General features: G+C 45.3%; 1 protein-coding gene and 1 non-coding gene across 2 annotated transcripts in view; one reads left to right on the top strand and one right to left on the bottom strand.

The window, feature by feature from the left end:
- The first annotated feature begins 643 nt into the window (after positions 1–643).
- Positions 644–23,024, top strand: part of MYLK (myosin light chain kinase) — a 220,829-nt gene continuing 198,448 nt past the window's right edge. The window contains exon 1 of the mRNA XM_050781565.1: positions 644–768. The gene's annotated coding sequence lies outside the window, so the exon portion shown is untranslated. The remainder of the gene's footprint in view (positions 769–23,024) is intronic.
- LOC126949511 (small nucleolar RNA SNORA5) lies at positions 17,318–17,448 on the bottom strand. Its single transcript, XR_007723790.1, has one exon. It is a non-coding gene; the product is annotated as a small nucleolar RNA SNORA5 (small nucleolar RNA).

Here is a 23,024-nt window from a genome sequence, read left to right on the forward strand (position 1 = left end):
GTTTCTGAAGGGAAGAGAAGGGGGAACTTCAGGAGCCTGGGCCAGGCTGAGTGGGGGGCCCCGTGTTCTGCCTTGGTGTGGGTGCTGGGGAAACAAAGCATATCGGCCCAGCCCGGGGACAGTGAAGGTAAGAGAGACGCTCCTCTAGAAGCACATCCTCTCCCAGGGTGTCGGTGTTTTTTTTTCCGGCCCTGTCAGCCCTTTCTTCCCCTGGCCATGTCACTAAAGCCAGATCTCTGATAGCCAGGAACCAGCTCCCTCCAGAACTCCCCAACAGCCACCTGCCTGCACTGCCTTTCACCTGCAGGAAGGCAGCTCCCATGGCCTTCCTCCCTCACCCCTGCCAGGGCCTCTCCCTAGACCCTGCAGCCTACCCGGAGTACCACCCTCATGGTTCCACATCTGTCCTCTGTGGGGGAAGAAAGCACCTCGTTCTGGTTCTCCTTGTAACTATTGTTCCTGAACTCTAAATGTATAACCCCCCACACGGTAATAAAAGCCACCCATCGTCACTGTTGGGACGCTTCCCTGTTTCTACATAGCCTGTCCCAGAGTGATGTACTCCTCCCAGCCGCTCCCACATCCCTTGTGCGTGTCTGTCTCTGATTTGGCTTTCCTTTCCTCCTTCCCACCCACCCAGGTGGCTCCCGAATCAGCTGCCTCTGCTGCAGTTCAGAGCAACTTCAGGAGCTTCCCAGCTGAGAGCTTCAGGACGCCTTTCCTGTCCCCCTGGCCCAGTTGCCACAACAAACAACAGAGAAGACGGTGGTGAGTGAGCAGAGTTTACATTATGCTGTTGACCATTCCTCCTCAGTCCCCCCTGGGGAGGCTGCAGAGAGGGGAGCTGTGTGTCTTTCTAGGTGCCCAGAAGAGACTGCTGCCCCCAAGGTGAGATGGCACCTGGCCAGCTGCCCAGGCAGGTAGGAGTGAAGGCAGCGTGCTGCAGCATTGTCTGTTGATCTTGGCTTAGCTGGTCAGAATTCTTGAACTGGCGAAGGTGGTGGGAATCATCATTGGAACTAGGCAGGAAACAAGAATAAGGGCCTATGGGATGCCATGGCTGCTGCTAGAAACTGTTCACACTGTGCACTGTGGTACTCCATCCTTCCAAGCTGGCTGAAAACTTTCTCCTCCTGCTGCTCCAGGAGGCTGCTCTGACTAGCTCTGGTTGTGATTTCTCCTTTGACTCCATGGTTCCTTGGCAAGCAGGCATTGTTGGGGGTGGAACACAGGTGGAACTTTGTGTTACCTGGACTCATAACCATAGCTAGTTCTGTGGGACCGAGCAGCTTCCAGAGCACTGCCCACAACCTGGTCACCTGCACTCTGGTGAGAAATCCCGTGTGATAATAGGTGTAGAGTGAGCCTGTTTAACAAAGACAGTGCCTTCTTTGGGCAGCTATACAATAGAAAATATTTTAAATAATATTCCAAAAGTGTGGGTGATCATTTGGGATTTCATATGTGTACTTTGGGGTTTGGGGGTTTCCATTGCTTTCTGCAGCTCTAGCAGTGAGGAAGGTGGTTTCCCGCTGCTACCCTTGACCCCCTCCTTAGGGTCTAACTACTACAGTACTTCAGGGGTCCTCAGCTAACATCAGCCTGGGGTGAGGGTGTCTGTTAACTCTCAGTGCAGAGGAGGCTGGCAGGGTCAAAACCAATACCAGTGAAGCAAAGAAAGTGAGAAGGTTGGTGGGTGGTGGAAGTGGGGAGGCGTGAATTAATAACAGGAAGTGTGGCCTGTGATTTCAAAAAAATAATACTGATTATTTCCCCTATGGTGCTAAACCTGCTTTGAACTATGACCCCATCATTGACTTGAGAGAACAACTTCTTAGACTACTTTGAAAGGCATATTGAAGTATGTAGGGCCTGCTCTTTTGTTAAGGAAATAAATCCCATAACATCAAAGGAATTTTTTAAAAAGTGACTATGAGGTTGGACTCTAAAATGGCTGATAAAGGGAAAAGCAGTGTCCTACTACTGCCTGAAAGAAAACACAGCACATATGGCTGAGATGGGGCTTTATTTTAGGATTTGTGGGAGGCTGGACCAAAGTGAACACTGAACATATGAGCAAGGCATCCTTTAAAAGAAAGCCTTAAGGCTTTTCACACTGTGAAGCACCATAGGTAGAAGATCAAAGGATGCAAAAAATAATGCAAGTCCCTTTATTTTAAAGGCACATCTGCCTGGCCAGAAGTCAGGATGAAAGTTGTGCCTGGTACTGGTGAGTGGTCTATGCCAGAAGCCCTCTTCGTTTAGTCACCTACTTTATGCTGTGACAAGGACGTTTGCAATGAGGAAAAGAAGTAAATAAAAATGAGATAAAACTTCAGTTTTAAAGCCTAGGGGCTCATGACACCATAGGACTCACCCAGTATTCCTTTCTTTGCATCATTGGGGCCATTTGAGCAAAGCTCTCGAGACACATCTGGTCAGTGCAAAGGCAGTCGAGAACTCATGCCCTTCTCTGTGAGTCCCTTAAAGTCTAAGCCAATGGGACACTCATAGGTAATACAGGACTCCTTAGCAAGATGCAAACATTTTAAAAAATTTACTAATAATAGTTGTACGTATTCATGGAGTACATAGTGATGTTTTGATACAATTAATATATGGTGATCAGATCCAGGCAATTAGCATATCCATCTTTGCAAACATTTATCATTTCTTTATGTTTGAAACATTCAATATCTTCCTTCTACCTATTTGAAACTATGTATTATTGTTAACTATAGTCGTCCTACCATGGTATAGAACAGTAGAACTTATTCTTTTATCTAGCTGTAATTTTATATCCTTTAGCAAATCTCTCCCTATCCCTCCCTTCCTGCTACCCTTCCCAGCCTCTAGTATCCTCTGTTCTACTATTTTACTTCTTAGAGATCAACATTTTTTAGCTTTCACATATGAATGAGAACACACCATGTCTAACTTTCTGTTCCTGGCTTATCTCACTTAATATAATGTCCTCCAGTTCTATCCGTGTTGCCGCAAATGGCAGGATTCATTCTTTTTTATGGTTAAATAGTATTCCATTGTGTATCTATACCACATTTTATTTATCCATTCATCTTCTGTTGGATACCTACATTGATCCCATATCTTGGCTATATGTAAATAGTGCTGCGGTAGACATGGGGATACAGACGTCTCTTTGATATGATTTCCTTTTTTCCTTTGGATAAATTCCCAATAGTAGAATTGCTGGATCATATGGTTGTTCTATTTTTAGTTTTGGAAGAACCTCTATACTGGTTTCCATAGTTGCTATACTAGTTTACATTCCCACCAAGAGTATATGAGATTCCTTTTCTCCTCATCCTTGCCAGCATTTGTTGTTTGTCTTTTTGAAAATAGCCATTCTAACTGGGATAAGCTGATACCTCATTGTGGTTTTGATTTGTATTTCCCTGATGATTAGTGATGTTGGGCATTTTTCCATATATTTGTTGGCAATTTATATTTCTTCTTTTAAGAAATGTCTGTTCATATAATTTGATCATTTTCTAATCAGATTGTTTTTCTGCTGTTGAATTGAATTCCTTGCATATTCTGGATATTAATTCCCTGTCAGGTGAGTAGTTTGCAAATATTTTCTCCCATCCTGTAGGTTTTTTCACTATTTGTTTTCTTTGCTTGCTTTGCCATGCAGAAACATTTTCATTTGCTATCATACTATTTGTCTATTTTTGCTTTTGTTCCCTGTGCTTTTGAGGTCTTATTCATAAAATATTTTCCCAGACCAGTGTTCTGAGGCATTTTCCTTATGTTATCTTCTAGTAATTTTATCATTTCAGGTCTTACATTTAGGTCTTTGATCCATTTTGAATTGATTTTTGTATAGGATGAGAGGTGGGGGGTCTAGTTTTGTTCTTCTGCCTATGGATATGCAGTTTTCCCAGCACCATCTATTCAAGAGAGTATCCTTTTCACAAAGAATATTCCTGGTACCTTTGTCAAAAATCAATTGGCTGTACCTATGTGGATTAATTTCTGGGTTCTCTATTTGTTCTGTTGGTCTATGTGTCTGTTTTTATGCTAATACCATGCTGTTTGGGTTACTAGAGCTTTATAGTATATTTTGAGGTCTGGTAGTGTGATACCCCCAGCTGTGTCATTTTTGGTCAGGACTGCTTTGGGTATTTAGGGCCTTTCATTGTTCCATATAAAATTTAGGAATTTTTTTTCTTTTTCTGTGAAGAATTTCATTGGTATTCTGATAGGAATTGCATCCAATCTGTAGATTGCTTTGGATAGTATTGTCGTTTTAACAATATTAATTCTTCTGATCCATGGGCATAGGATGCCTTTCCACTTGTTTGTATCCTCTTCAGTCTCTTTCATCAGTGTTTTGTAGTTTTCCTTGTAGAGGTCTTTCACCTCCTTGGTTAAATTTATTCTTATTTGTTTGTAGCTATTGTAAATGGGATTGCCTTCTTGATTTCTTTTCAGCTAGTTTGTTGCTTGTGTGTAGAAATGCTACTCATTTTTGTATATTAATTTTATATCCTGTAACTTTACTAAATTTGTTTATCGGTTCTAAGTTTTTTGGTAGAGTCTTTATATATATATATGGTGGTTATCATCTTTTCATTTCCAGATGTAAGAATCCCTTGAGCATTTCTTGTAGGGTCAGTTTAGTGGTGATGAATTCCTTTACTTTTTGCTTGTCTGTGAAATATTTTATTTCTTCTTCATTTGTGAAGGTTAGCTTTGCTGGGTATAATATTCTTAGCTGACAGAGTTTTTCCCTTCTTTCTTTCAATACTTTAAATTCTATTCTTTCCTGGCCTGTAAGATTCCTTTTGAGAAATCTCCTGTTAGTCTAATAGAGATTCCCTTATATGTAACTTAGTGCTTTTCTCTTGATGCTTTTAAAATTCTGTCTTTGTCTCTGACTTTTGACAATTTGATTATAATGTGCCTTAGTGAGGACCTGTTTGGATTTAATCTATTTGGGGTTCTTTGAGCTTTCTAGACCTGAATGTCCATCTCTCTCCTAGGACTTAGGAAGTTTTCTGCTAATTTTTATTTCATTCGTTGATTTCCTTTTAGTTCTTTTTAAATGATATCCATCTCTTTGTTGAATTTCTCATTCAAATCTTGAATTGTTTTCCTGATTTCATCAGATTATCTCACTGATTTTCCTTAAGATTATTATTTTGAATTGTTTTTCTGGCATTTCATATATTTCCTTATGATTGGAGTCTGTTACTGGAGAATTACTGTTTTTCTTGGGAGGTAACATGTTTTCTGGTTTTTTCATGGTTGTGTTTCTATATTGATTTCTATGCATCTGGTGGAAAAGTTGCCTCTTCCAATTTTATGAAGTAGGCTTTGTAGAGAAAGACTTATTTATATGAATGTGTCTTGTGATGTCGGTTCAGTGGGGTGCATTTGCCTGGGTTCTAGGTTGATGCATTAGTATAGTCTCTGTGTAGTTTCTTCACCTGTGATCCACACTAGTGGTATTTGTGATTTCTCAGTGGCCTAGGTTGAAAGAGTTGGTGGTGACAGTGGTGTGGCTTTACCAGGCTGGGCTTGCTGGGTTTGCTGGGCTCTTTCTAAGGTTGGAGGATATAAATGTAAATGATGGATTGACCAAATTTGGGTCTAGCTTGCTGGGTTTGGGGTCCCAGGGCTGTTATTCTGGCCAGGAGCATGAGCATGCAGATGTTTGGCCAACCTAGTGTGTCTGTCAGGAGTGATCTGTGGGGCTGTTTATCAGACTCAGGACAGGATGCTGACAGAAGGCTACTTGGCTGAACTCAGGTCGTGTTTGCTGGGGACTACCTACAGGTCTGTTTCTCATGCTTTTGACACAGCCACATGGTTGCTTGGTTGGCTGGGGGGCATGTCTACTAGGGATGGTCCATGGGGCTGTTTCTTCATCTCAGGACATGGGCTTATAGCTGCTCAACCAGCCTGGTGATGTGTCTGCCAGGGGCAGCCCATGCAGCTGCTTTTTAGGCCCAGGATGCAGGCGCAAGGCTGCTCAACTGGTGTAGGGGCATGCCTGCCAGAGGTGGCCCACAGGGCTATATCTCAGGCTGGGACATGGACAGACAGCTGCTCAGCCAGCCTGGGAGAATATCTGCTGGGGATGGTCCACAGCGTTGTTTCTTAGGTTTGGGACACAGGTGCAAAGCTGCTCAGCTGGCATAAGGGCATGCCTGCCAGGGATGCTCTGTGGGTTTCTCAGGACTTTTTGGGGGGTTATGGGTGGTACAGGGCCACTAGGCAGGCCAGGAACATGCCTGTAAGCGGGGGATACTATTATGGAGCTGTTTCTCAGGTCCTGAGTGTGGGTGCATAGCCACTTTGCTAGTGCAGGGGCATATCAACTGCTTGGAGGCTCAGGGGTCTCTCATATTTAGAGGAGGGCATGCAACCATTTGGCTGGCTCAAGGGTAGGTTTGCTCCAGTCAGAACTGACAGATTGGTCCTCTGGCTGGAGGTGCAATGGCAGGGGTTGGTTTCCCTGCTATGCAGGATCAGAGTCACAGCTGATCTTGGGCCCAATCTCCATGCAACTGAGGTTGTGGCATACAGCCACCCATGTGAGCTTGGTGTAAGGAAGATGGAGCTCCAGTGTTGGGAGGTGCCGTAGTTACCAGCCTCCAGAGCAGGATTCAATCCAGAGGTGGCTCAGGTCTCAAGATTGTGCCTTGCTGCAGCAGCTTGGTTCACAAGGGGTGGGAGAGATGGGAAGTGCATACCTTGTGCTCCTAATTCAGGGCAATGTGACTGTGTGAATTCCAGTGTGTCTCCAAACTGGCCCCAGGACTTGTGAGGACTGTGGGATTCTCCTGTTGTAAGGACTGTAGGTGTTTGCAATGCCGATGGGGACTGGTGGGGATCTTCTGCTTACCTTTTCTTTGCAACAAGAAGTCTCTCCTGACTCCAGACAGATCCAATCTTAGCAGGAAAGATAGAGCTGCAGAGGTTGGGTGGCTCCATGCTGCCCTCCTGGATTTCCAATCACCACAGGTGTGTCTCCATGCCCTGCTACATTCTAACACTCTCCCTACCAACATTTCTCCATAGATGTTTCAAAAGGGCAAGTAACCTGTAGTTTCCTCCATATGTATTTTCAGAGATGTCAGTGGAAGATCTTTTGTCTGAATTCCATGTCTTTTTTTTTTTTTTTTTTTGAGACAGGGTGTTTCTTTGTTGCCCAGGTTGGAGTACAGTGGCACAATTATAGCTCACTGCAGCCTCAACCTCTCAGGCTTAAACAATCCTCCTGCCTCAGCCTTCTGAGTAGCTGGGACTATAGGTGCACACCACCATATCCAGCTTTTAAATTCGTTGTAGAGATGGGGTCTTGCTGTGTTATCAGGGCTGGTCTCAAACTCCTGGGCTCAAGCAATCCTCCCACCCCAGCCTCTCAAAGTGCTGGAATTACGGGCGTGAGCCACCGAACCCAGGCTTATGAATTCCATGTTTTTAATGAAGATGATCATTCTGCTTTTGATATAATAACTTTGAACAATGAATTGTGATATATATCATATCAAATTATATTTACATGTGCTTCATTATTATTTTTCTTTTTTTAATGAAAGCACATGTATTTTAGAGAGCTCTATATTGCTTGATATATAACTTGTAGTTAAATAGGGGTTTGATCATGTTTCTTTAAAAGGTGGGCATTAGGACCTTGATCAATAGTGTAACCATCTCTTATGTTATTGTTTCTGTGAAAAATTCAGTCCCTTTCCCCAGAAAAGAATGTAACTCTCATCAATGTGGCTAACATGACATGACATTCTACCAGGCATGACTTTCATTCATTCAACAGCCTCCTTGAATGATGAGTGAGGCAAAGTCCCTGCTCTCATGTAATTTTCATTCTAGTAGAACAGGAAGATAGTAACATCCAGTAGTGACTTTAAAGTACAGTAAGAGCCAGACTCAGCCGCTCACACCTGTAATCCCAGCACTTTGGGAGGCCAAGGTGGATGGATCACCTACAAGTGGAGGGAGAGGAGTGAGGGATGAATTCTGGGCCTGAGCACTTGGGTGGACAGTGGAGCCTTTTGCCTGGATGGGAAATGCTGTGAGAAGAGCACATTTGGCTGGAGAAAATGGAGAGGTCCTGTATGTCTTGTTAGATAAACCAGTCGAGAGCTGGAGTAGACAGTGAGATGTCAAATTCTGGAGATCAGTGGAGAGGTTGGGATAAGAAATGTCTGTGGAGATCACCAGCCTCTAGATGGTGTATAAAACCACATAATTGGATTTGATCACCTCAGGAGTGAGCATGTCAGTCATTTAGAGACCAGGAAAAGGAAGTAGGAAGAAAAACAGGAGAGCATGGCATTCCAGAAACCAAGGGAAGAAAGTCTGTCAAGAAGCAGGGGTGGTGATTGACTGTTAGTGCAGCCACGAGGTATTTAAACCCATTATCACACAAGGAATAATGCTCTCTTGGTGCTTTCCTGCTTTCATATGTGCTCGTGGGCCTCATCTTCCCCCATTAAACTGGAAACTCATTGAAGCCAGGGATGATTTCTTTCTTCTGTTTGCACTCAGAGCCACTCAAAGCTGTGCCTTAACTGCCTCACCCCAAAAGCTCTTCAGTGTGAGGTTGAGGCCTGAAGTGATGTTTCCTGAGGAAAATCTACTTTTGGAGTTGTGTATTGAGGGGTGTGGGGACAGTGATGACAAGGAAGGTCCAGGACTAGTCCTTTCCTAGGCAGAAGAGTCTACTGATGTCCCAGCTCTGAGTAGAAGGGTTGGGTGGCAGAGGAGAAGACAGATGGAAGGAGTAGGACAGATGCACAAACGTGTCAGATTCTTGACATCAGAAACTGTCAGCCCCACAAATGTGGTCATAGGACTTCAACCTGACAAAGCAGGGACACTGAGGGGTCATGATGGACTCTTTGCCTGCTGATTGATACAGCAGTAGGATTCTTTATCATACTCTGTAAAGTACACGTGACTCCCTGCTGCGGCTGAAGAAGGATGGAGGAGTCCCTCATGGCTTCCCTTAAAGATTTCTTACTCAGAACTACCAGTTTAGGTTCTTATAAAAGCTAGAGAATCCAGATAGTACCTGTGTCTGGGAAGTAATTCTATGGGCTGTGCTCTGGGACAGCAGTGGCCTCTTCTCTTGACCAGGTTTCATTTCTCTGTATTGATGGGGAGTACCCAGGCCTGAGGGTCTGGCCATTTTTGACTAGAGGCAGTATCTGTAGTGGAATAGCCTGAAGACACTGTCTCAGCCTATTTTATGCTGCTATAAAAGAATATCACAAACCAGGTAATTTGTGAAGAATAGAGACTTATTTCTTACAGTTCTGGAGGCTGGGAAGTTCAAGTTCAAGGGCTGTCTTCTTGCTGGGGCCTTCTTGCTGTGTCATCCCATGGTGTAAGGTAGAAGGACAAGAGAGAATAAGAGAGCAAGAGCGGGGTTGGACTTTTTTTTTAATAACAAACCCACTCCTACAATGATGAACCCATTCCTGAAATAACATCAATCTATTAATGAGAACAAAGCCGTCATTACTAAATCAGCTCTTAAAGGTCCACCTCTCAAAACTGTTGCAGTGGGAGTCAAGTTTCCAAAACATGAATTTTGGGTGACACGTTCAAACCACAGCAACCCCCTACAGGGTTGGACAAATTGGGAGTTAATCTATATAGGTAAAGGGATGGATTTTCTGGCAACTGGGAGATTGCAATGAGGTTTGGATCTTGTCCTGTCTCTTCCATAAACATAGTGAAAACAGATGACCCATAGTATCATAGGAAAGCATAAGAGTAGTTTCTGGTTGGGGCACTTGTGAACACTTTGACAAGATGGAAAGCCGTCTTGGGGGAGGCAGGACCAGCAGTTGAGCCCCTACAACACAAAGGAGACCCTGGATGTGGGATGAGGGTGGACCCCTAGCCCTGCAGAGTTTAAGCTGGTAGGAGGCCTGCAGACCACGGGTTCATCCTCTGGAGTTTTTCTTGGAACTTATTACTAAATGTTTCCAGATAATCCGTGATCATGGGGCCTGATAAAATTCATTCTTACTGCTAAAACTATGTTAAGATAAAAGTTGTTTTTATTCATTTGCTATCTATTAAAACCATCACAGACTAATTATTTTTCAAAAGAAAGAAAACTATGCTACAGTTCTGCAAGTAACTTATGACCAGATGTTGAGGTCTTGGGATACCCTGCCCTGCTTAAAAAATATTGTAAGAGATCTTTAGACGGTAAAATCTAAAAATAAAACCCAAAATATAAAAAAAGATGAATAATAGCAAAGCATGATAGTTCAAGAGTTTTGTTGACTTATTTTTTATTTATTTTTAAAAGAATCATAAGTTATAATTTAATACCAGTTGCTGAGACTTAGATATACCCAATTTTGTAGTGGGGAGGGAGGGTAATTATAGAAAGCAAGAGAGAAAACTTTGAAAATCACTGGTAGCTCAGCCGGGCGTGGTGGCTCACGCCTGTAATCCCAGGACTTTGGGAGGCCGAGGTGGGTGGATCACTTGAGTTCGGGAGTTCAAGACCAGCCTGGTTGGTTGACATGGTGAAACCCTGTCCCTACTAAAAATACAAAAAAAAAGAATAGCCAGGTGTGGTGGTGCAGACTTGTAATCCCTGTTACTTGGGGAACTGAGACAAGAGAATCGCCTGAACCCGGGAGGCAGAGGTTGCAGTGAGCCGAGATCGCACTACTACACTCCAACCTGGGCAACAGAGTGAGACTTCGTCAGAAAGAAAAGAACGAGAGAGGGAGGGAGGGAGGGAGGGAGGCAGGCAGGCAGGCAGGCAGGCAGGAAGGAAGGAAGGAGGGAAATCGCTGGTAGCTTAGCTGAATAGTCAGTGGGTATCTGCAAGCTAGACTTTATCATGCACACAAATCCTCGATCTGAAAATGAGCGGCAGTGGAAGTAGTGGTGGTGGTAGGAGGCGGGAGTGAAGATCATGTCCCATTAGTTTAGGGTATCTGAAAAAGACATGGAGCCACTGACTACTTCTGAATCTACCAGTTTTCCACTCAGCTGTCTGAGGTGAGTAGAAATTGTATTAGGCATTTCCATAACCTTATCCTTAACTGTGTTCCCTCCTTTTCTTAGTGCCTGAGGCAGTATCTGTGCTTCCCTGCTCCTATTCATACAACCATGTTCCCGGATCCTGGCTTGATGTGGGTTAGTTAGCTGTTCTAGGCCAGATTTCTCAGATTTCTGTTCTTACCTCTTCTGCCCAACTACAACAGCTGGTGGTTGTAGTAGCTGGCCTTCGCCTGAGCCACACCCTCAGGTCATGCATCCCCACCTTTTACAGGCAGGGTGGTTAGCGTGAGAGTCCTGCTCTGTGCTCTCAATGAAGGATGAGGGGAGAGGAGAACAGCACCTTAGGATGATGGTAGAACTTTCAGTTCTCTTGACAACAAATTAAATGAAGGCATACGCTCTCCATGAGTTTTATGCAGTACAGACCTGGTGTCTGATGCTACAGTTAAGAGACTAGATTTAGAAGGATGGTGGTGCACCAGGTTTGGTGGAAGGAATGAATGGGATGTAAGGAGAGATGATGGTCTGTGCATCTCAGACAAAAGGACTTAAAAAGGGGAGTCTTCAAATTCAAAAGAATGCCCCCCTGGAGAAAAAAAGGAGCCTCAGAAATATCTCAGATGCACAGAAATTTGAATTAGAATCCAGAAGATGAAAATCAACATGAATAATACGAAAATAAATAAGGAAACATTCTTTACTTAAAAATTTTAAAAAGTCAGCTAAATGTTGGCAGGATGTGAAGGGGTAGATGACATTTTAAGATAAAGACTATGGGAAAGGAGTTTATTTTGCCACTATCTTTCCTATAGACTTTTGCTAATAACTGTGAAGGGTCTTAGATTTCACATACTTTCAAGTGAAGGAGTTAACCTGCCACAGTTTCATACATGCTGGCAGAAGATGAGACTTATAGGTTAGAGATAAGGGACTTTGTGATTCACAACAATAACAGTAATCAGAATATCAGCATTTTCCTGTACTGGTTCTTTGAGCTCCAACCTCCACAGGTTGACACCAAGAGGGCCAGGTGATACCTGCACACCCAGTGGAGAGAAGTCCTGAGCCTAGGGAACTTGAGATTCTGTAATGAACAGTAAGTGTGCCTGCACTTTGCTCCATCCTGAGGGAAACTCTCTCTCTCTTTGAAGGCTATTTGCTATGCAGATCTTCTTGAAAAGATACTCAGGAACAAAGGCAGTCAGTACCTCTGCTTGCAAGATGTGCAAAACTGTGAGAGACATGAAGAATGGTCTCCCAAGTGCTGCATCAATAAAAAGGTAGAGGAAGCTAACGTTTATTGCATCCTTGCCGTGCACCAAGCACTGACCAGGAGACTTCTCATTTCTTGCCTCATCAGAGTTCCAAAGCAGTCTTGCCCAGCAGTGGTGCTGTTGTTGTTTGATCGATAAGGAAGCTGGTGAGTCAGGGAACTGGAATATCTAGGTGGAGGACTTGTGTATGTATTATGTACTTCTTATATGCTAAGCATTGTGCTAAGAAGTAGCTAAAACTTAATTAGGTGCTTATCAGGTGCCAAGCACAGTTCTAAGAGCTCTCCATGAATTGATTGATTTAATTCACCACAACTAAGATTATCAGGCGCTGCTGAGGAAACCGAGGCACAGTGGGTGATGGAACTGAGATTCAAATCTGCACATTTAACCACTGTGTGGCTGTGAGTTGTGGGTTTTTGTTTTTGTTTTGGGTTTTTTGCTCAGGCTGGAGTGCAGAGGTGCCATCTCGGCTCACTGCAACCTCTGCCTTCTGGACTCAAGCAGTCCTCCTTCCTCAGCCTCCTGAGTAGCTGGGACCATAGGCATGTGCCACCATACCCAGCTAATTTTTGTGTTTTTTGTAGAGTTGGGTTTTGCTGTGTTGCCCAGACTGGTCTCGACCTCCTGGGCTCAAGTGATCCACTTGCCTTGGCCTCCCAAAGTGCTAGGATTACAGGCACCCTGTGGTTGTGTTCTTTCTTCATTCCTCAGAGTCATAGCAAGAGGGTCATAGTGAAACTAATGTGTGCCCCGAGGAAGTGGATGTATTTGAAAACTGCCAAGTAGAAACAGTTGAAGTGGGATTGAGTGTGTTTAATCTGCAGAAGAATAAAGGATAAGTTATGCCTGTCTTCAAACATTTGTAGGTATGTCTTATAGACGAGGAGAGTTCACTCTGTGTGACTGTAGGAGGCAGAATTGGGTCTATTTAGGGGGAGGCATATCATGGCTCAGCAAAAATCATTTCTTGAGTAATACAGTGCCCCCTGACATCATATGGGAATGGGCTACCTGTGAGGGTGGCAACTCAGTGGTTACCTTTCAGAGATGTGCTGTCTGGGCTCTGTCAAGGTCCCCACAATAAGCCCCTCTGCTACAGGAGCTGGGCAATGGAAAAGGACGGCCCTAATGAGGTTCTCTAGACCATTCCTAAGAGAGCTGACCCTGCTACCAGTGACCTGAACTCTTTCCCCTGCCATGCCTCCCTGTCCCTTCTTGGAGCCTCAGGCCTCAGATCTGTTGGACGTGCACAGAGATGGTTTCTGCATGTGTGAGGAGGGCGTCTTACCTCTTGGGAATCCAGGACCACCCTAAGGATCTGGAGGAGTTAGTGCTGCAGCTCCTCGCACTCTCAGGCCTGCTCTGTCTCACAAGGGGATCCACTAGGATCTGGACTAAGTCCTGCCTCAAACCCTGCTGGGTTTGGTTCCTTACCTGCTATCAGCCTGTAATCACAGCCCCATGGCTCAGCTATACCCTGGCAAATCTCGTCGCACACATCAGGTCCACTGTTGCCCAGTTTGGGACAGAATGAGATTCCTCTGCTGGGTAGGAGGTGGAATGAGCAGATCTCCATGGTCTTAACTGTACCTGTGGTTCTGTGATTCACTCTTTCCTTGTCAAAAAGCCCAAGCTTTAAAAAGCAAGTGGGAACAGGTGGTTGGGCCAGTGCTGCTCTGTGATGACCTGGCTGTGGCACCCTGGCAACTCCCCTGGTGTAGCTGTAGGCCTGGGCTGAGCAGATCTGATCCAGATGCAGGCCCAGAGAGGAACCCTGGGCAGGTAGGGAAAGGAATTTGGGGAGATGGTGAGAAATAGGAGTGGTGGCAACTGGCTTCACAGTATATGTTCCACTCTGCTAGAAACGGCCTCTGCTGGGGCCTAAAGACTCCCCAGAAGTAGTCTTAATTAGTGTGTGGACATCTTTAAAAGAATCTAATTTTCATCAAAGGGTTTCAAAGAGTGATGCTTAGCCCAGTGTAAAGGGCATAGTCAAGATCTGATCCTGAAATAATGTCTCTGCTATCCTAGATGTCAGGAGAAACTAAAAATATCCTCATCAGTCTGAGGAATTCTTGGTTTATTGAACCCATGTCTTTTCCCTCTGAGCATCCTTCCAGAAAGTGAGAGAGTGAGGAAGTGAGCCAAGAAGCTTTAATTACTCAGTCTGCTGACATTATTTTATCTACGCCACTGATATTAAATCTGCAAAGCATTCCACTTAAATCTCGGTGCTAAGAGCAGCTTCTACAAACTTGGGCCTTTGTCCTTCTGCTGGCTGTGGCCCATGCTCTGTTTCCCACCCTACCTCACACTCCCTCAGACTTCTTAAATTCCGAAGCTCTGTGTGGCACTGGAAATGATCTGTCTGTGGAATGTCCATACTTCAGGAAAGTCCCCGATCTGTGTGTGTTTATTACCCAATTCTGCTCCCCCCAACTCAGCCTGGCTGTTTGTGGTTGAATTCTGGCACGTGCCCATCATTCCGGAAACCTGGATTTGGCAGGGATATTGTACCATGTTTCTATTATTGGCATCTTTGGAGAAGGAAGAGAAAGTCTGTCTAGTTTTTTCCCTCTCTTTTACATACAAATGAAAATTTATTTCTTATGTTATTAACTTTTCTGGTCAACCAGTCAGATACATCTTCAATTTCAGGTTGCTTCCCTGGAGTGTGGAAGTTTTCTCCTGGTTTAATGTTGACTCTGTTGTCTAATAGCTGGTTCATTTAGCACCCGATTGGTGCTATGGTTATAGCTGCAACAGGCCGCATTTAAGGAGGGCTTCCAGGGAACCAGCTGAGGACTTCAATCCTCATGACCTCTGAGACAAGTGCTGTTACCATCTTGCCCCCATTATAGGGAGGACATGAGCTGAAAGAAGTCCAATAACTTGCTGAAGGTCTTGCAGCAGAGCTGGGGCTAGAAGCCAGGCAGTGTGGTGCCAGAGCTGGCTGACCTCAACGCCTACTTCTTGCTTCCATGCATGCATACATATGCCATACATACATGTGGGAGACCCATAGGATGTATGCCATCAATACATACTGCTGTGCATACCAGTGCTCCCACCATCTTCCCAGGAAGTGTTGGTATCATTATAAAACCCTGTCCTCAGCAAGTGTGTGTTAAGAACTTAGTGTGTGCAGATCCAAAGATGCCCAAACCCAGGTCCTGCTCATAGGCATTGCAGCTGGGGAGACAAGGCCTTAATCTGCAGAGTCTGAGCTGGGCTGGGCAGGGGAAGCGTCGTCTGTTTTGTTCACTGCTATGTCTCCAGGGACTGTTATAGCACCTGGCAGGTAGTATGCTCTCAGAAACATGTGATGAAGGAACAAACTTCTAATTAAACAAAGCCGTTTACATTTTTACAAATAAATGAAAGAACATGTGAATTTCTAAGAAGTATGAAGGACATAAACTGAGATTAGAGGACAGATTAAATTATGTACATTAAGCTGTATAAAAAGCTCCCTATGTTGTCCTCATTTTTCTTACTTTTCATAGATTGGTGGGCACAATGTCATGGACGGGGTGCTTGTGGACCCATGTCATAAATAGGGCTTTCGATGCTCTTAGATCCTGCTGGGTGGGGAGGACTTAGAGAAGAGATGGACCTTGAGGTTGGAGTAGGACTCAGCTGGGTGGAAAAGAACGTGGGAGGCATTCCAGAGCTGCCCTCACTGGCAGGATTATACTGGAGAGGGCAGAAGCCTCATGTTTTGCTTGATAACAGTTGTTTTGAACTTCACGACTTCTCGAAGTTTGGATCCTTTTCTGTCTTACTCAATACTTGCCTCACTTCCCAAGCCTAACCTAACTTGGTTGGGTATCTAAGTGTACATCCCTTCAAACCATGTAGGAATCCCTGAACCTCATCCTTGCCTGAATTCTGGCACCAGATCAAGAAGAACAAGCTTGAACGGAGGCTGAGGCAGGAGAATAGAATACTGGGGAGCCACAAGTCAGCACCAGGCAAGTTGACAGGAATCAAGAGGACCTGGATGCAAGAGCCATAAAATCCCACGCACTCTGACTCAGTAATTGAAGTTCTCGAAATGTATCTTGGGGAAATAATCTAAAGGATTATTATGGAAATAAAGGGGCCAGGTGCAGTGGCTCATACCTGTAATTCCAGCACTTTGGGAGGCCAAGGTGGGTGGATCACCTGAGGTCAGGAGTTCAAGACCAGCCTGACCAACAAGGTGAAACCCCGTCTCTAGTAAAAATACAAAAATTAGCTGGGCCTGGTGTCAGGTGCCTGTAGTCCTAGCTATTCGGGGGGCTGAGACAGAAGAATTGCTTGAACCTGGGAGGTGGAGGTTGCAGTGAGCCGAGATTGTGCCATTGTACTCCAGCCTGGGCAATGAAATGAGACTCCATCTCAAAAAAAAAAAAAAAAAAAAAAGAAAGAAAGAAAAAGAAAGAAAGGATAAGTTTATGTCCATTAAACTGTTTGTTTTAATGAAATTGGAAGCAACCTAAATGGTAACTAACAGAGGCATCATTAAGTTTTGGCTTATCTACTTGCTGGAATATGATATAGTCACTGAAAATAAGATTTATGAAGAGTGTTCCATATCTGAGGAAAAGCATGAAAAATGAAGGCACTGATCATTTGTATATATAATTTTATTTTTAAAAGTATATACATAGAAGAATATTGGAAAAATATTACAGAAAATGATAGTATTTATATTGGGGGAAAAGTCATTTGTAATCCTACTCACAACCAAACTTTTAGCCAATATTGTTTATTTGTTTATGATTGACAAACGACGATGGGACAAGGGAACTCAGGTGAGTTCAACATTCCTGTAAAGAGTCAGAAACGAAGACACTGTCGGTCTAGCAAAGGAGTAAGGACAGCTATGAGAACATGTCCAAAATAACCTGCAGTGTGAAATAACAGGTTCCTGGACAGAGGGCACATGAAGCCCGAGCTTGGCCGGAATAGGGTGAATGTGGCCAGGGAAGACACCTTTGTCTTTTGTTTTTCTAGAGGCTTGGTGTCTGTAACCAAATTTATCCCTGAGGCTGAGACACAGGAACAGCGCCCATGAGTCAGTGTTTCTGTGGCAGCCTTCTGGGTCGGTGCCCACACAGGCAGGGCAGGCATCAAATTTGACACAGCTGCATGGGGAAGACATCTTTGAAGTCATGTCTTGTGTCGGGAGACATGGGAGAGATTAGGGTAGAGGTGGCCATATGTATACCCTGGCTCCCCTAAATAGTCCCAGCACGAATATTCAAAGAGCCCTTTCCGTTCTCAAGAATCCTCATTTGGATAATATGTTATGTGGTCACCCTAATTATTGAAAAGGAGGTTGGAGGACATTCTGGGTTGATGACAATTGCTCTGCTGGTTGCCTCTAGTGCTTAAGAGACCATGAATTGTCCGGGTGTGGTGGCTTATGCCTGTAATCCCAGCACTTCGGGAGGCTGAGGCGGGCAGATCGCTTGAGGTTGGGAGTTCGAGACCAGCCTGGCCAACATGGTGAAACCCCGTCTCTACTAAAAATACAAAAAGTAGCCAGGCATGGTGGCACACGTCTGTAATCTCAGCAACTTGGGAGGCTGAGGCAGGAGAATCACTTGAACCCAGGAGGTGGAGGCTGCAGTGAGCCGAGATCACACCATTGCATTCCAGCCTGGACAACAGAGCGAGACTCCATCTCAAAAAAAAAAAAAAAAAAAAGAGAGACAGTGAATTAAAATTCCCTGATGCAGAGGTGGGCCCAGCCTGATGGAGAAGTGGCCCAGGTGTTGTAGATGAATATGGCTCTGCTATCCTGATTAAGATAACCAAGGTAATTATTCCCAGGCTGCCCCAGCATGTGGCTATAATTCATATTTAACTTTGACCGAAGAGCTCCTTTTCCCCTTGCAGTCTTGCTCCCCCATCCTGCAAACCTGGTATATGACCATTAAAATCCCAATAAGCAGAAGCTTAAGTAAGGGTCTATAATTTGCCAACTGAACCTTCCCCTATTTGCAACCTTTTAGCATTAGCAAGTTATTGACTTTTCATGAAAAAGCGCTAGTATGGCTAGTGCAAAAATCAGTTCAAATGGTAGAGGGTGATAACTTTAAGCAGATAGGGACTTGGCCTGAGTGAGCTTTGTTTACTTCCTCCTGTCTGCCCTTTCTTCTATCGGCTGTCAAGGCAGGCTTTTTGGGAACCCCATTACTGAGCAGACTGCCAAGTTGACGATCAGTGATCCAGCCTGGGAGCCAAGACTAGGTTCATCTTGCAAGAAAAGTGGGGTGGGATTGTGGAGAAGGCCCCCTCCCCTGTGCCCACAGGAGGATTGGTGTGACCCTGAGTACCCCAATATGCCTGGCTGGACATCTTGGGAGCACTGGGAAACAGGAGGTAAAGACCTTCATGCAGTATCTCCTCACGGCCTCAGCTCAGCGGGGCCCCCAGTCAACGGAGAAGCCGTGACAGGCACAGCTGACTGGACATGTGAACAAACAGATTAACAGTTCAGGGACTGCCAAAGTAAAGAAACATCTAGATCTTTCGTAGATGTTTTGTTCGGTTGATTGGTTGAGGGGCACAGGTGACAAGTGTTGGGGCAAACTCTGGCTTTTCCTGTACTTAAGCAAGAAATCAACTTTTGGCACCTGGACACTATTTTAAGTCTCTAGTTAAGAGATAAGGGGAAACCACCATCTCACTCAAGAGAGAACGCTCTGCTTTGGAGGCCAGGCTAGATATGGAATTGGCCGGAATCTGCCGAGATCTGTGGAGAGGACACCTGAGCAAGCATGGGCTAATGTTAAACCATAGCTTCCTAGAGAGGTTGGGTGGGGAAACCTGACTTTCAAAGGGGGAGAAAGTACCACTGCAAAGGCTTAAACTGAAACAGGTGTAAGCAAGATGGTTCTGACCTCCCCTCATTTGGTTTAAGCATACATCACAAGGACCAGGTGCTGTCAATAATGAATTCAGTTTTTCTCTTGGGCCCAGAAACAGAGAGGGATGAAGCCATTAAGGCGATGGAACCCAGCCCTGACTAATAGGTATGAGGGGGAACAGAACTGGGGGCAAGAGTTCTTCAGTGTGGGCGTCCTGAATCTCTGCAGCTGACTCTGAGAAGTCCCAGGGGTCTGCTTTCTCTAAGAACAGTTCCATATTAGGTAATGACAAAAAACCAGAGTGAGATTAAAAATGGATTCTTTTTATTGAGCGTTAATGATAAAAGCTCCAGGTTCTAATGATAAAAGCATTCTGTTCAATGTTATATAACTGTTAGAAATGGGGGTTAGTAATTAGAAGTGAATTGTTAATTTAATAGATATGTTTTTATAGAAAAATGATGTAAATAAGTACGTGAAATACTGCTTTCTGGCCTGATCAATCACAGCTGAAGGGGCCTAGCTGTCTGGCTGCTGTGTCCACCAGGTAGAAGCTTACCTAAGTTGCTTGAAAGAAAATGTTCTGGCACTAGAATTGCCGTTTCAAAGCTTTGCAGGGATGGTAAACAACATACTGCTCTTCAGAGCACTATACCAATCTTATTATTGTTGGTGAGAGAGAGCATCTAACACTCAATAAATGCTGGGCACTCTAGGCTGAATGCTAAAAAATGAACTGCTGCCTTTGTTTAGCACGGCATCTCCAGCAGGATGCAGAATTTCAAGTTCAGGAGTAGACAAGCATGAAGGGTTTTAGGGTCTTTGAACAGGCCAATGCCCCATTAGCTTTTTAATTTTCCATCCCACTTTCCTGGCTCCTGCGGCTCTATTTTTCTCTTCGATAAACTGTTTTCTCCAATAGGATTCCAAATTCCCTATTGGAAGTTGAGCCCCATATCCTCAAGGCCCGTGCTCCCTGAGCCAGGTATGAGTGCAGCTAATAGCTGGTGGCGGTCCATTGATCTCCCTGTTGGCCCTGCATCTGCCTGTACTTCCCCCTTGCAGCTCATGGAGGATCCTGTGTGGAAGGGCTCCCTCAGCCCAAGTGCAAATGGCTCCCTGTTTCATAGAGGGTTGACAGGGGACACACTTTCTCCTCTCCGCTGGGAACCACCTGAGCTGACACCTCTGAGCAGAAGTTCCTCTTTGTGTTCCTGCTGATGGGCTGTGCTCTCAGCTGGTCATTGGTTTTCTCCGTGCCTTCTCCAGGTGCCCAGAGGTCACCATTTTCTTTCTAGTTAGCCCCACTCTAGAAGAGATTTAGGGCTGGGAGAAGAGGAGAAACATATGTTAGCCTCATTAACATCTTTGGTGAAGTATGAGGAGAAAGAGGTAGCCATGATTGGTAGAAAAATGAGACTGTTAAGGGAGAAAAGTATGTCTGTTAAAAGTATGACTGATATCTGTTATCACCCATCATTGCAGATGGTAAAAATCAGTTGTTCTCAGCAACATCACTGACTGCCCTGCTGAGACCCTGGAACTGGAGGGTGTCCTTTGGGAGACAGGCAGGGCATGATGTGGAAGGGCCAGTGTGAGTCACATGAGGACAGCCGAGGGTCTGACTGGACTCCCGGCCAGTCCTGCCACAGGCGTTGCAGGCAGCTGGTGCTTGAGTGGGCTCACCTGCCTACCTGAGGAGCATGACAGGGAAGGTGAGAAGCGTCCTAAGCCTGTTGGGGGGACTGTTCATCTAAAAGAGACACAACTGGAATCCCCATTGGCAGAGCCAGGGCCAGGCTTAGAGCATCAGGTCAAGACTGTGTGGACTTCAGTCAGCTCAACTTTAAAGAGCTGTGGCTAGAGGAGAGACTCCAGCAACCTGCAGACCAGCTCAGGGGAATGTCAGGGGAGTGAGGGGCTGAGTGGCAAGGAAACGGGCAGGTGACCACGAGCTCCTTGCTCTCTTCTTGTCTGCCTCTTCTCCAATAGGCTGAGGGTTCCTGAGATCCGGGGCCGCCTCAGAGCCATAGTGAGGAATGTGCCCCTTCCAAGGCTGCTCCCTGAGTCTGTCTTCCCTAACTTCTCTAACTCCTTCGCTCTTCTCCCTGTATTGCTGTGATTCCTGCCTCCCAGCTGGCTGGGATGGAGCCGGACTTAGTCCCTGCTGAATCTCAGAATCTAGATTGGAGCAGCAGTTGCTCAAATATTCAATGAATACTTGAAGGCAATGACAGAGAAGGTGAGAAGTGTCCTGAGCCTGTTGAGGGGACTGTTCATCTAGAGGAGACACAACTGGCATCCCCATTGGCAGAGCCAGGGCCAGGCTTAGAGCTGGCTTACATTTCCTCATTTTGTATTCCATTGAGCGCCAGAAATGAAGCTGAGAGGGCTGAACCCTGACACGGTGGGCCAGCCCAAGCCCATTGGGGCCCAGAAAGGCCCAGGCTCAGCAGATGCCAGCTCCAGACCCAGGGCCGCCCTGCTCACCCATGGCCCACAGGGGGATGCAGATTGAACTCTTCATTCCAGAGAGTGGCCACCTCGATTAGGAAGGGAAGCAGGGGCAGGGGAGGAGAGAGAAATCACAAGGAGACTATGGGAACCACGGGAAACATGACCATTCTGTCCTGAGGTCTGGGGGTAGGGCCTATGTCCGTGTTTCACCTGCAGCGCTTATGTCATTGTATTGGGAGGAGGTTGTTGAAGCCCTCACCTTATTTATAGTCCTAGCAGGCACTGTGGGCACTCAGTAAATACACAGTGATAGATATGTGGACAGATGATGAGTTCTGAGCCTTAGACCCTTGTTCTTCCTGCTCTGCTGAAAGCACAAAGCTGATAAAGCTTGAGAACCGTGATCAGGTAAACTGTTGGAAATAGTCAGGAGAGTCCCATCTTCTCAATCCTTTTGTCCAGCTGTGGAGTAGGCCTTTTAGACAAACAACAGTGGCCTAAGAAGTTGGACTATGGAAGAGATTCCTATATATAAGAACCGCAGGAAATAATGAACTTCTGGAATTTCCTTGCTGAGAGGGCTGTGTGTTGTGGCTGTGGCATTTGGCTACTGCGTGTATGTCCTATTTCCTGTAATACAAGGCTTAGCTCATCACTAGCAGACTGACAAGCTAGTCTCAGAAGCAGGGCAACTGGGATTGTCAAATGGGTTTCCTTGGCGTACTCCATCCTGCTTACTGGTGAGAGGTTTAGGATAGTGTGAGCTGCTGTCTGCAGAGCAGAGTGTGTGAGTGGCCCTGCAGGTGCTGGAGCTCACAGAGAGACTGCCAGGATGTGCACCTAAGATTATATGTTTAAAGGTCTTCTTTTTTTCTTTCTTTTTTTTTGAAATGAAGTTTCACTCTTGTTGCCCCGGCTGGAGTGCAATGGCATGATCTTGGCTCACTGCAACCTCCACCTCCTGGGTTCAAGCGATTCTCCTGCCTCAGCCTCCCAAGTAGCTGGGATTACAGGTGCCCGCCACCACACCCAGCTAACTTTTTGTATTTTTAGTAGAGATGGGGTTTCATCATGTTGGCCAGCCTGGTGTTGAACTCCTGACCTCAAGTGATCCGCCCACTTTGGCCTCCCAAAGTGCTGGGATTACAGGTGTGAGCCACCATGCCTGGCCTGTTTAGAGGTCTTCTAACCCCAGAGAAGTTAGGATACTCCCTCAGGGCCTCACTGTTAGGATACCCTGTCCCTGAAATTTTGTGGTCTTCAGTCAGTTTCTTCTCTGTAGGCTTGCTTTGGTTCTCTTATCTATAGACTGAGAAGGTGAGCCAGGGGCTCTCTGAGTTCTGTGATTGTGTGCAATCTAGCGGCAGAGCCAGGACAGGACACCAGGACCTTT

Source organism: Macaca thibetana, chromosome 2, assembly GCF_024542745.1.
Source record: "Macaca thibetana thibetana isolate TM-01 chromosome 2, ASM2454274v1, whole genome shotgun sequence".
Lineage (NCBI taxonomy): Eukaryota > Metazoa > Chordata > Mammalia > Primates > Cercopithecidae > Macaca > Macaca thibetana.